The following is a 12,417-nucleotide window of genomic DNA, read 5'->3' as shown; positions in this document are numbered from 1 at the left end:
TCTATTTCAATATTTGATTTCTGTAAAACATGAGTCCGTCGGACTAATTTTGTGTTTTCCGGATAAAACGTAATGTTAGAAACACAACATTAAAACTCGTCATTATAATGGAAGGTCAAAGGACTCGAAAATTTAAGTACAGTAGATTGTTGGCTCCACCAATATACGAGTATGGGCGGGATAATGGCAGCGTGAGGCATGCACGTGCACTGGACGTAGCTGACCGTTTTGCTTTGAACGTTTAGCAGTGATTAGCGGATTTGTTCTAAAAAAGAAGGAACGACAACTCAAGACTTGACCCATTATTTTAAGTATGTAAATCAGAATAGGTGACCTTTTTTTTATTTGAAGAACCTTGCATAACGTACGATAACAGGTAATCTCAGTTAAGTTTCATGAATAAAATGAATACTTAACTGAATAACTCAAGACCGGGCATGCGGTTTCGATCAAACAAACCCGCCATATTCCTCATTCCGTTCTGCATTGATTTAAACGATAATTAATTAGAATGTTCTACATAGTCTTCCATTTTTCATGGACTCATAACGCAGGGGGCACTAATTGATATAATATTGTAAAAAGCAAACACAAACAACCTTTAATACTGGTCTTTTATCTTGTTCAAATTTGCTGACGGATTAATGTTGTGAACTGGTCGAGAAAGAAATTCACATTTAATTTGCAATTAAAGAAAGGAATAAGTTGGTCTACCTTCTTCCTAAGAGTCAGCTAGCCCCACGCGAGGTTGGCCGTGAATGGAGCGATTACCTTTGAAATGTAGGGTCTTTAAATTCATGAATAGAGAAATATGATTTCATTTAATACAGTTCATTATGAAATATCTCTTTCAATATTTACTAACTACTTTCCAACGACACTCAATTCGTTTTACGTAAACCTAAATTGCAATATTTCTATTCAAGTGTGCTCGACTTCGTGTCGGTGTGACGAATATACGTCATTTGAATACAGTAACTACCGTTTATTCTTATAATCTGTGAAAATTGATAATCAATTTAGATAACAAAGGTTCAAAATGTATGACACGTTTTCACCCATATTCTAAGAACAGTGTATCGCCCATCAAAGACAATTTGAGATAATTTTATTAGGAAGGTGTCTGTGTAGTTTTAGATTTCTTTTATTACGAAGGCTCGGAGTGTTTTTCTATCCTTTATTAATGTTTACATGTTTACCTTCATGCATTCCATCATGACCTTCCAACAAATTCTTTGTGTCTTATGATACAACTCAAAATACACCAATTAGTCGTTAAATTATGAACATATGATACGGGATTTCCTAGGTCTTATACTACCACGACTTCCGAAATTATAAAATTGTAAAAAACACACACACAATGTCGTCTGCATGGGTAGTAGATACTATTTATATGGTTAGGGATATTAACATTGTCTATTTATTACATATGCTTCCATACAATTGTATATAAAATTGTTCAACGGTCAATTTTACTAAACATGACAAAAATAAATAAATATATGTTTTGATGACTGAAATTCGACGGAATTATAATCGAAATATAGCATTAAAGGCACACACAATGAGTCAAGGGTCCCAAACTATACGTGTCACAGTGTTGGTTTATGGAGAAAAAAAGGGCTTATACCTTTTTTATATTTCTTTCTATTTAACTATTATTTAAAATATGCAAGCAGACAACAAAGATAAGGTTCGCTCAGAGTTTGAGAATCAAACCCCTAGATTTAAGCCGTTTAACACTGGCAAGTGGCAATGGACAGTATATTATCTTTCGTTAGAATTAGATAAAAAACGATTGGTTTTTAAGGTAACAATTTCATTATTTTAGAACAAGACTGTATTCAGTTCGGTAGAATGTTTACCTTAAGCGTTCTGATTACTTTATGTTCGCGAGCCTGCTTCTTACCAGCGACCTAAGGTTTACAGCCGCCATGTCATGAGAAGATACATAACTCAAATCGAGCTATAATCACAAAGTTTGTTTAGTTATCTTTCTTATGTGTGTCCGTCTTTCAAAGGCCATACAAAGTGCAAAAGTGGGAGGGGAAAGCCAGCATTTAAAACGTTTCTTAAGTTAAAAGGATCAGTCACCAGATAGTCCCAAAATCGGCATATACAACATTTCCTTTAAACAAGCACATAATTGCTTAAACGAGTTAGAATGTGGCCGATAATACAACATTTTACATGATTTAAAGAATATACGTAGCAGTCATGTTTTCTCACACTCTGTCTAAAAAATCTAAAAAATGTTTAATATCGTTTGATTTATTGCACGTATCTGCACCCCGGCATTGCGCATCCGATCCGCATTTGCGCGGAATCACACATTGAACGATTTTCTCGGCCATGAACCAAAGTCAGACAGGGTTTTGATTGACAAAAATAGAATAAAAGTGACAAAAGCTCTATTTGAGTTTTCAATTCAGTTAAAGGAGTTATTTGTGTTTGAGTTCTTCACATGTAGGCTTTTCAAAAAGAAGTTAGCATGCACAATGTAAAATCATACCCCTAGACCAACGACTCACTGCATATAATACTGTACGACGGTTTCTGTAACCTTTATGTTTAAGATAATTCAATTTAGTCTTCAAACAATATAAGATCTGAGCTCATTCAAATATACGCTTACAGAAAGGAATGCTAGGGAGATAAGTTGTTCCAGGGGCCCGTTTCAATAAAGGTTAAAGGAGACTAAACTCCAAGAGGTTGTGGGTTCAAACCACACCAGGTGTACTTTCTCGTGCTCTATCAAAAAAGACACGGTACTAGTTGGCAAGGATATAGACATCGATTTCCTTTACGAATCGAGCTAAATTTTACTTTAAGCAATACAGTGTATATCCAAATTTGACGTCACAAACTATGGTCTCATTAATTTCGTCAGAATAGGTTCTTCATTTCAAATTTAACAAAACTTATCCTAACAAGCATCATAATAGTACTTGAATCATAATTTTTAAATGCAAACAATAAAATGAAAGGGCTCGTCCGGGATTTGAACCCGGGACCTCTCGCACCCAAAGCGAGAATCATACCCCTAGACCAACGAGCCAATTATACAGAAACATCAGTTTCACTAAACTTTCTATTTGATATATTCGTGGCTAGTAAGTCAATCTTATATGTAACATGTATGGTGGGACTAAAATAGTGCGAATTAAATGAAAACTTTATTCAAATACGTTTATGAGATTGCAACGATGATGTAAAGTTGAAAGCACGCCAAAGATTCTTTAAAAATCTTGGTGATGAGCCGATGGGAGTAGATTGTTTTAGATAACTAATAAGAAAATGGAAGTGTGTTGACTAAAATGCCCTGCTTAACTTAACCTACTCCTCCCTACATGTAACTAATAAGAAAATGGAAGTGTGTTGACTAAAATGCCCTGCTTAACTTTACCTACTCCTCCCTTCATGTAAATGTAAATGTAACTTTACTCTAGCAATACACTTGCCAAATGAAATAATTGTTCATATATCTTAAAGCACGTTAATACGTTATACGTTAATAAGTAACTGTTGTGAAACTACCTAATTGCATTACGCTTGTCGGGCCTACTACCATTTAACGCTTTTAGCAATCGACTTTCTTACAATCTGCGCATTTGCCCACTCATTTCGCAAATACATGTGCTATGCACTGAACACCACACATCTCAATAACCGAGTGTGGTGTATACTTTTCGTCTAAGACTGCGCTATGTTTGTTTTTTTTATATTGATACAAAATTAAGAATCTACTCCTGTTTTCTTTTCGAATTGAACTGATTTTTACTTTATTCGATATCCTAATTTGACGTCACAAACCACTTGGAATGACCACACTGATTATTGTTTTCTTAATTTCTTCAGAATAGGTTCTTTATCTCAATTATACAAAACTTACAAGAATGTATACATTTTAGAACAATAATTGTATAAATGCAATCAATAAAATGGTTGGGCTCGTCCGGGATTTGAACCCGGGACCTCTCGCACCCTAAGCGAGAATCATACCCCTAGACCAACGAGCCATGTTTGTTATTTAGGAATGGATTGAACCGTTCTACTATCAATCGTACGTTACAAATAGATCGATTGTCGGGCGTTTTATGTTTTGATTTTAGTATTTCAAGAATAAGACAATGGGCATTTCTGTCGAATGTTTGCCTTTAGGATTCTGAATATTTGTGAGAGATTTTATATTCCTATTTTTCATACAAAACCAACAAAAAGAGACTCCCGCGAGCCGGATTTGAACCAGCGACCTAAGGATTACAATCATTCAACTACAGTCCTCCGCTCTACCAACTGAGCTATCGCGGGTTGATAGGCAGTGAAATAATCTTTAAACTCATAGATGTCATAACAAGATACACAACTCGAAATCCAGCGGTTAACACAACGTTTGTTTAGTTATCTTTCTTATGCTTGTCACTCTGAAGGTTACACACCACCATTGTCATTTCCTCTATAATTCAATGTGAAATGATTATTTTTAGACAACATTTAAAGGCATTTCGAGCGAATGCAGACTATGATAAACATATATAATCTTAAAGTACAAGCTTTAAATTACCTTTTAAGCCAATAAAAAGGGGGGGGGGGGCAAGTTATTCCTAAGAAAAATCTCTCCACTTGAAAAACAAACTCTAAAAATTGCACAGTTGGCCATGACAGTTCTTCCAAAATGACCATTCAACTATAGGGCAACAGTTTATGCTTAAATCTCTATTCTAAATGATAAATCAAGCAATAATAGATACTCAAGGTATAAAAGTTTCAGGAATAATGGTATTTTTGATCTACAGTGTATTGAGCATGTGAAAACATGTCTATCAGTCATAAAAACATTATTTTTTTAATTGAGAATTTTCCACACAATGGAAGTACATATGACGCAATGGTGACGTCATACCTGAAGGGCAACCTAGGGCAAATTACACCAATTCGGAAATGCCTACTCGTCGCCCGATTTTTTATCTAAATGGATTAGACACCAGATGGTCCCAAAATCGGCAAATACAGTATTTCCTCAAAACAAGCATAGAGGTATCAATGTTTATATTTAGCACGTGAAGGTGGCGTAAACAATGGACTCCTTTCTAAAATATACTTATTCCATTTTATGGCTTTTTCATACGAAGAATCAATGTCAAAAATGAGCAATTACCGTGAATACAATGAAAATAGAGTTGTTCATTGTGCTTTTGCTTTTTTATGGAAATATGTTGGGCAAAAATGTAAGAAATGAAAATTTCCTAGTTTGTTGACATTTCCGACACCGCGTGGAATCGTTTCAGCAGGTGCGCGTGACGTATGTTCCTATCATTGATTATGTTTGAAAGCATTCGTGGCTTATTGGTCATTCAAATTAGTCTTCAAACAACATAAGATCTGAGATCATTAAAACATAAGCTTATAGAAAGAAATGCTTTGGGGGTTTCCCCAGGGCCCGTTTCCATAAAGGTTAAAGGGGTACCAATGGTCTTGTGGTATTGGTGTCCGCCTCTCACCCAAGAGGTTGTGGGTTCAAACCACACCAGTAGTACTTTCTCGTGCTCTCTCAAAAAGAACACGGTACTGGTTGGCCAGGAAACGGACTCCGTTTTCCTTTACGATTCGAGCTACTTTTCACTTTTGGCGATATATCCAAATTTGACGTCACAAACCACTTGGTATGACCACACTGACTATATCCTCATTAATTTCGTCAGAATAGGTTCTTCATTTCAAATTTAACAAAACTTATCCTAACAAGCATCATAATAGTACTTGAATCATAATTTTTAAATGCAAACAATAAAATGAAAGGGCTCGTCCGGGATTTGAACCCGGGACCTCTCGCACCCAAAGCGAGAATCATACCCCTAGACCAACGAGCCAATTATACAGAAACATCAGTTTCACTAAACTTTCTATTTGATATATTCGTGGCTAGTAAGTCAATCTTATATGTAACATGTATGGTGGGACTAAAATAGTGCGAATTAAATGAAAACTTTATTCAAATACGTTTATGAGATTGCAACGATGATGTAAAGTTGAAAGCACGCCAAAGATTCTTTAAAAATCTTGGTGATGAGCCGATGGGAGTAGATTGTTTTAGATAACTAATAAGAAAATGGAAGTGTGTTGACTAAAAGGCCCTGCTTAACTTAACCTACTCCTCCCTACATGTAACTAATAAGAAAATGGAAGTGTGTTGACTAAAATGCCCTGCTTAACTTTACCTACTCCTCCCTTCATGTAAATGTAAATGTAACTTTACTCTAGCAATACACTTGCCAAATGAAATAATTGTTCATATATCTTAAAGCACGTTAATACGTTATACGTTAATAAGTAACTGTTGTGAAACTACCTAATTGCATTACGCTTGTCGGGCCTACTACCATTTAACGCTTTTAGCAATCGACTTTCTTACAATCTGCGCATTTGCCCACTCATTTCGCAAATACATGTGCTATGCACTGAACACCACACATCTCAATAACCGAGTGTGGTGTATACTTTTCGTCTAAGACTGCGCTATGTTTGTTTTTTTATATTGATACAAAATTAAGAATCTACTCCTGTTTTCTTTTCGAATTGAACTGATTTTTACTTTATTCGATATCCTAATTTGACGTCACAAACCACTTGGAATGACCACACTGATTATTGTTTTCTTAATTTCTTCAGAATAGGTTCTTTATCTCAATTATACAAAACTTACAAGAATGTATACATTTTAGAACAATAATTGTATAAATGCAATCAATAAAATGGTTGGGCTCGTCCGGGATTTGAACCCGGGACCTCTCGCACCCTAAGCGAGAATCATACCCCTAGACCAACGAGCCATGTTTGTTATTTAGGAATGGATTGAACCGTTCTACTATCAATCGTACGTTACAAATAGATCGATTGTCGGGCGTTTTATGTTTTGATTTTAGTATTTCAAGAATAAGACAATGGGCATTTCTGTCGAATGTTTGCCTTTAGGATTCTGAATATTTGTGAGAGATTTTATATTCCTATTTTTCATACAAAACCAACAAAAAGAGACTCCCGCGAGCCGGATTTGAACCAGCGACCTAAGGATTACAATCATTCAACTACAGTCCTCCGCTCTACCAACTGAGCTATCGCGGGTTGATAGGCAGTGAAATAATCTTTAAACTCATAGATGTCATAACAAGATACACAACTCGAAATCCAGCGGTTAACACAACGTTTGTTTAGTTATCTTTCTTATGCTTGTCACTCTGAAGGTTACACACCTACCATTGTCATTTCCTCTATAATTCAATGTGAAATGATTATTTTTAGACAACATTTAAAGGCATTTCGAGCGAATGCAGACTATGATAAACATATATAATCTTAAAGTACAAGCTTTAAATTACCTTTTAAGCCAATAAAAAGGGGGGGGGGGCAAGTTATTCCTAAGAAAAATCTCTCCACTTGAAAAACAAACTCTAAAAATTGCACAGTTGGCCATGACAGTTCTTCCAAAATGACCATTCAACTATAGGGCAACAGTTTATGCTTAAATCTCTATTCTAAATGATAAATCAAGCAATAATAGATACTCAAGGTATAAAAGTTTCAGGAATAATGGTATTTTTGATCTGCAGTGTATTGAGCATGTGAAAACATGTCTATCAGTCATAAAAACATTATTTTTTTAATTGAGAATTTTCCACACAACGGAAGTACATATGACGCAATGGTGACGTCATACCTGAAGGGCAACCTAGGGCAAATTACACCAATTCGGAAATGCCTACTCGTCGCCCGATTTTTTATCTAAATGGATTAGACACCAGATGGTCCCAAAATCGGCAAATACAGTATTTCCTCAAAACAAGCATAGAGGTATCAATGTTTATATTTAGCACGTGAAGGTGGCGTAAACAATGGACTCCTTTCTAAAATATACTTATTCCATTTTATGGCTTTTTCATACGAAGAATCAATGTCAAAAATGAGCAATTACCGTGAATACAATGAAAATAGAGTTGTTCATTGTGCTTTTGCTTTTTTATGGAAATATGTTGGGCAAAAATGTAAGAAATGAAAATTTCCTAGTTTGTTGACATTTCCGACACCGCGTGGAATCGTTTCAGCAGGTGCGCGTGACGTATGTTCCTATCATTGATTATGTTTGAAAGCATTCGTGGCTTATTGGTCATTCAAATTAGTCTTCAAACAACATAAGATCTGAGATCATTAAAACATAAGCTTATAGAAAGAAATGCTTTGGGGGTTTCCCCAGGGCCCGTTTCCATAAAGGTTAAAGGGGTACCAATGGTCTTGTGGTATTGGTGTCCGCCTCTCACCCAAGAGGTTGTGGGTTCAAACCACACCAGTAGTACTTTCTCGTGCTCTCTCAAAAAGAACACGGTACTGGTTGGCCAGGAAACGGACTCCGTTTTCCTTTACGATTCGAGCTACTTTTCACTTTTGGCGATATATCCAAATTTGACGTCACAAACCACTTGGTATGACCACACTGACTATAGTCCTCATTAATTTCGTCAGAATAGGTTCTTCATTTCAAATTTAACAAAACTTATCCTAACAAGCATCATAATAGTACTTGAATCATAATTTTTAAATGCAAACAATAAAATGAAAGGGCTCGTCCGGGATTTGAACCCGGGACCTCTCGCACCCAAAGCGAGAATCATACCCCTAGACCAACGAGCCAATTATACAGAAACATCAGTTTCACTAAACTTTCTATTTGATATATTCGTGGCTAGTAAGTCAATCTTATATGTAACATGTATGGTGGGACTAAAATAGTGCGAATTAAATGAAAACTTTATTCAAATACGTTTATGAGATTGCAACGATGATGTAAAGTTGAAAGCACGCCAAAGATTCTTTAAAAATCTTGGTGATGAGCCGATGGGAGTAGATTGTTTTAGATAACTAATAAGAAAATGGAAGTGTGTTGACTAAAAGGCCCTGCTTAACTTAACCTACTCCTCCCTACATGTAACTAATAAGAAAATGGAAGTGTGTTGACTAAAATGCCCTGCTTAACTTTACCTACTCCTCCCTTCATGTAAATGTAAATGTAACTTTACTCTAGCAATACACTTGCCAAATGAAATAATTGTTCATATATCTTAAAGCACGTTAATACGTTATACGTTAATAAGTAACTGTTGTGAAACTACCTAATTGCATTACGCTTGTCGGGCCTACTACCATTTAACGCTTTTAGCAATCGACTTTCTTACAATCTGCGCATTTGCCCACTCATTTCGCAAATACATGTGCTATGCACTGAACACCACACATCTCAATAACCGAGTGTGGTGTATACTTTTCGTCTAAGACTGCGCTATGTTTGTTTTTTTATATTGATACAAAATTAAGAATCTACTCCTGTTTTCTTTTCGAATTGAACTGATTTTTACTTTATTCGATATCCTAATTTGACGTCACAAACCACTTGGAATGACCACACTGATTATTGTTTTCTTAATTTCTTCAGAATAGGTTCTTTATCTCAATTATACAAAACTTACAAGAATGTATACATTTTAGAACAATAATTGTATAAATGCAATCAATAAAATGGTTGGGCTCGTCCGGGATTTGAACCCGGGACCTCTCGCACCCTAAGCGAGAATCATACCCCTAGACCAACGAGCCATGTTTGTTATTTAGGAATGGATTGAACCGTTCTACTATCAATCGTACGTTACAAATAGATCGATTGTCGGGCGTTTTATGTTTTGATTTTAGTATTTCAAGAATAAGACAATGGGCATTTCTGTCGAATGTTTGCCTTTAGGATTCTGAATATTTGTGAGAGATTTTATATTCCTATTTTTCATACAAAACCAACAAAAAGAGACTCCCGCGAGCCGGATTTGAACCAGCGACCTAAGGATTACAATCATTCAACTACAGTCCTCCGCTCTACCAACTGAGCTATCGCGGGTTGATAGGCAGTGAAATAATCTTTAAACTCATAGATGTCATAACAAGATACACAACTCGAAATCCAGCGGTTAACACAACGTTTGTTTAGTTATCTTTCTTATGCTTGTCACTCTGAAGGTTACACACCACCATTGTCATTTCCTCTATAATTCAATGTGAAATGATTATTTTTAGACAACATTTAAAGGCATTTCGAGCGAATGCAGACTATGATAAACATATATAATCTTAAAGTACAAGCTTTAAATTACCTTTTAAGCCAATAAAAAGGGGGGGGGGGGCAAGTTATTCCTAAGAAAAATCTCTCCACTTGAAAAACAAACTCTAAAAATTGCACAGTTGGCCATGACAGTTCTTCCAAAATGACCATTCAACTATAGGGCAACAGTTTATGCTTAAATCTCTATTCTAAATGATAAATCAAGCAATAATAGATACTCAAGGTATAAAAGTTTCAGGAATAATGGTATTTTTGATCTACAGTGTATTGAGCATGTGAAAACATGTCTATCAGTCATAAAAACATTATTTTTTTAATTGAGAATTTTCCACACAACTGGAAGTACATATGACGCAATGGTGACGTCATACCTGAAGGGCAACCTAGGGCAAATTACACCAATTCGGAAATGCCTACTCGTCGCCCGATTTTTTATCTAAATGGATTAGACACCAGATGGTCCCAAAATCGGCAAATACAGTATTTCCTCAAAACAAGCATAGAGGTATCAATGTTTATATTTAGCACGTGAAGGTGGCGTAAACAATGGACTCCTTTCTAAAATATACTTATTCCATTTTATGGCTTTTTCATACGAAGAATCAATGTCAAAAATGAGCAATTACCGTGAATACAATGAAAATAGAGTTGTTCATTGTGCTTTTGCTTTTTTATGGAAATATGTTGGGCAAAAATGTAAGAAATGAAAATTTCCTAGTTTGTTGACATTTCCGACACCGCGTGGAATCGTTTCAGCAGGTGCGCGTGACGTATGTTCCTATCATTGATTATGTTTGAAAGCATTCGTGGCTTATTGGTCATTCAAATTAGTCTTCAAACAACATAAGATCTGAGATCATTAAAACATAAGCTTATAGAAAGAAATGCTTTGGGGGTTTCCCCAGGGCCCGTTTCCATAAAGGTTAAAGGGGTACCAATGGTCTTGTGGTATTGGTGTCCGCCTCTCACCCAAGAGGTTGTGGGTTCAAACCACACCAGTAGTACTTTCTCGTGCTCTCTCAAAAAGAACACGGTACTGGTTGGCCAGGAAACGGACTCCGTTTTCCTTTACGATTCGAGCTACTTTTCACTTTTGGCGATATATCCAAATTTGACGTCACAAACCACTTGGTATGACCACACTGACTATGGTCTCATTAATTTCGTCAGAATAGGTTCTTCATTTCAAATTTAACAAAACTTATCCTAACAAGCATCATAATAGTACTTGAATCATAATTTTTAAATGCAAACAATAAAATGAAAGGGCTCGTCCGGGATTTGAACCCGGGACCTCTCGCACCCAAAGCGAGAATCATACCCCTAGACCAACGAGCCATGTTGGGATGTCAGGAATGGATTGAGCCGTTCTACTATCAATCGTACGTTAAAATAAGAATGATTGTTGGGCGTGTAATATAACGATTTTAGTATTTCAAGAATAAAACAATGAGCATCTCTGTCGATTGTTTGCCTTCATGATTTTGAACATTTGTTGTAGATTTCATATTCCTACTGTTAATTCAAGACCAACAAAAAGAGACTCCCGCGAGCCGGTTTTGAACCAGCGACCTAAGGATTTCAATCATTCAACTACAGTCCTCCGCTCTACCAACTGAGCTATCGCGGGTTTATAGGCAGTGAAATAATCTTTAACAAGATACACAATTTGTGAGTCGGATAGAAGCGTTGTAACTTGACATTCAAATAGCCGTCACCTGTGTAGATCTTCTAATAACTATCACCTAGGTCATTAAGATAAAGTCGTTGTTACATGATCTTCTAATAACGGTCACCTTGGTATTACGATAGAGTCGTTGTTAAAGGATCTTCTAATAGCGGTCACCTAGGAATTCAGATACAGTCGTTTTTAAAGGATCTTTTGATAGCGGTCACCTAGGAATTCAGATATAGTCGTTGTTAAAGGATCTTTTGATAGCGGTCACCTAGGAATTCAGATATAGTCGTTGTTAAAGGATCTTTTGATAGCGGTCACCTAGGAATTCAGATATAGTCGTTGTTAAAGGATCTTTTGATAGCGGTCACCTAGGAATTCAGATATAGTCGTTGTTAAAGGATCTTTTGATAGCGGTCACCTAGGTATTCAGATACAGTCGTTGTTAAAGGATCTTTTGATAGCGGTCACCTAGGTAATCAGATATAGTCGTTGTTAAAGGATCTTTTGATATCGGTCACCTAGAAATTCAGATATAGTCGTTGTTAAAGGATCTTTTATTAGCGGTCACCTAGGTATTCAG

The 12,417-nt window shown here is 36.1% G+C and overlaps 11 non-coding genes across 11 annotated transcripts; all 11 read right to left on the bottom strand.

The window, feature by feature from the left end:
* Nucleotides 1-2,989: 2,989 nt before the first annotated feature.
* On the bottom strand, nucleotides 2,990-3,061 carry Trnap-ugg (transfer RNA proline (anticodon UGG)). The gene has a single exon. It is a non-coding gene; the product is annotated as a tRNA-Pro (tRNA).
* Nucleotides 3,062-3,950: 889 nt separating this feature from the next.
* On the bottom strand, nucleotides 3,951-4,022 carry Trnap-agg (transfer RNA proline (anticodon AGG)). The gene has a single exon. It is a non-coding gene; the product is annotated as a tRNA-Pro (tRNA).
* A 206-nt stretch (nucleotides 4,023-4,228) lies between these two features.
* Trnay-gua (transfer RNA tyrosine (anticodon GUA)) lies at nucleotides 4,229-4,314 on the bottom strand. Its single transcript is given in 2 exon segments — nucleotides 4,229-4,264; nucleotides 4,278-4,314. It is a non-coding gene; the product is annotated as a tRNA-Tyr (tRNA).
* A 1,487-nt stretch (nucleotides 4,315-5,801) lies between these two features.
* Trnap-ugg (transfer RNA proline (anticodon UGG)) lies at nucleotides 5,802-5,873 on the bottom strand. Its single transcript has one exon. It is a non-coding gene; the product is annotated as a tRNA-Pro (tRNA).
* Nucleotides 5,874-6,761: 888 nt separating this feature from the next.
* Nucleotides 6,762-6,833, bottom strand: Trnap-agg (transfer RNA proline (anticodon AGG)). The gene has a single exon. It is a non-coding gene; the product is annotated as a tRNA-Pro (tRNA).
* A 206-nt stretch (nucleotides 6,834-7,039) lies between these two features.
* Trnay-gua (transfer RNA tyrosine (anticodon GUA)) lies at nucleotides 7,040-7,125 on the bottom strand. The gene is given in 2 exon segments: nucleotides 7,040-7,075; nucleotides 7,089-7,125. It is a non-coding gene; the product is annotated as a tRNA-Tyr (tRNA).
* Nucleotides 7,126-8,613: 1,488 nt separating this feature from the next.
* Nucleotides 8,614-8,685, bottom strand: Trnap-ugg (transfer RNA proline (anticodon UGG)). Its single transcript has one exon. It is a non-coding gene; the product is annotated as a tRNA-Pro (tRNA).
* An 888-nt stretch (nucleotides 8,686-9,573) lies between these two features.
* Trnap-agg (transfer RNA proline (anticodon AGG)) lies at nucleotides 9,574-9,645 on the bottom strand. The gene has a single exon. It is a non-coding gene; the product is annotated as a tRNA-Pro (tRNA).
* A 206-nt stretch (nucleotides 9,646-9,851) lies between these two features.
* On the bottom strand, nucleotides 9,852-9,937 carry Trnay-gua (transfer RNA tyrosine (anticodon GUA)). The gene is given in 2 exon segments: nucleotides 9,852-9,887; nucleotides 9,901-9,937. It is a non-coding gene; the product is annotated as a tRNA-Tyr (tRNA).
* Nucleotides 9,938-11,425: 1,488 nt separating this feature from the next.
* Trnap-ugg (transfer RNA proline (anticodon UGG)) lies at nucleotides 11,426-11,497 on the bottom strand. Its single transcript has one exon. It is a non-coding gene; the product is annotated as a tRNA-Pro (tRNA).
* Nucleotides 11,498-11,703: 206 nt separating this feature from the next.
* On the bottom strand, nucleotides 11,704-11,789 carry Trnay-gua (transfer RNA tyrosine (anticodon GUA)). Its single transcript is given in 2 exon segments — nucleotides 11,704-11,739; nucleotides 11,753-11,789. It is a non-coding gene; the product is annotated as a tRNA-Tyr (tRNA).
* Between the last annotated feature and the right edge of the window lie 628 nt (nucleotides 11,790-12,417).

This window comes from Mya arenaria, chromosome 13, assembly GCF_026914265.1.
Source record: "Mya arenaria isolate MELC-2E11 chromosome 13, ASM2691426v1".
NCBI classification, from domain to species: Eukaryota; Metazoa; Mollusca; class Bivalvia; order Myida; family Myidae; genus Mya; species Mya arenaria.
This window is presented reverse-complemented; position numbering and strand designations above follow the sequence as displayed.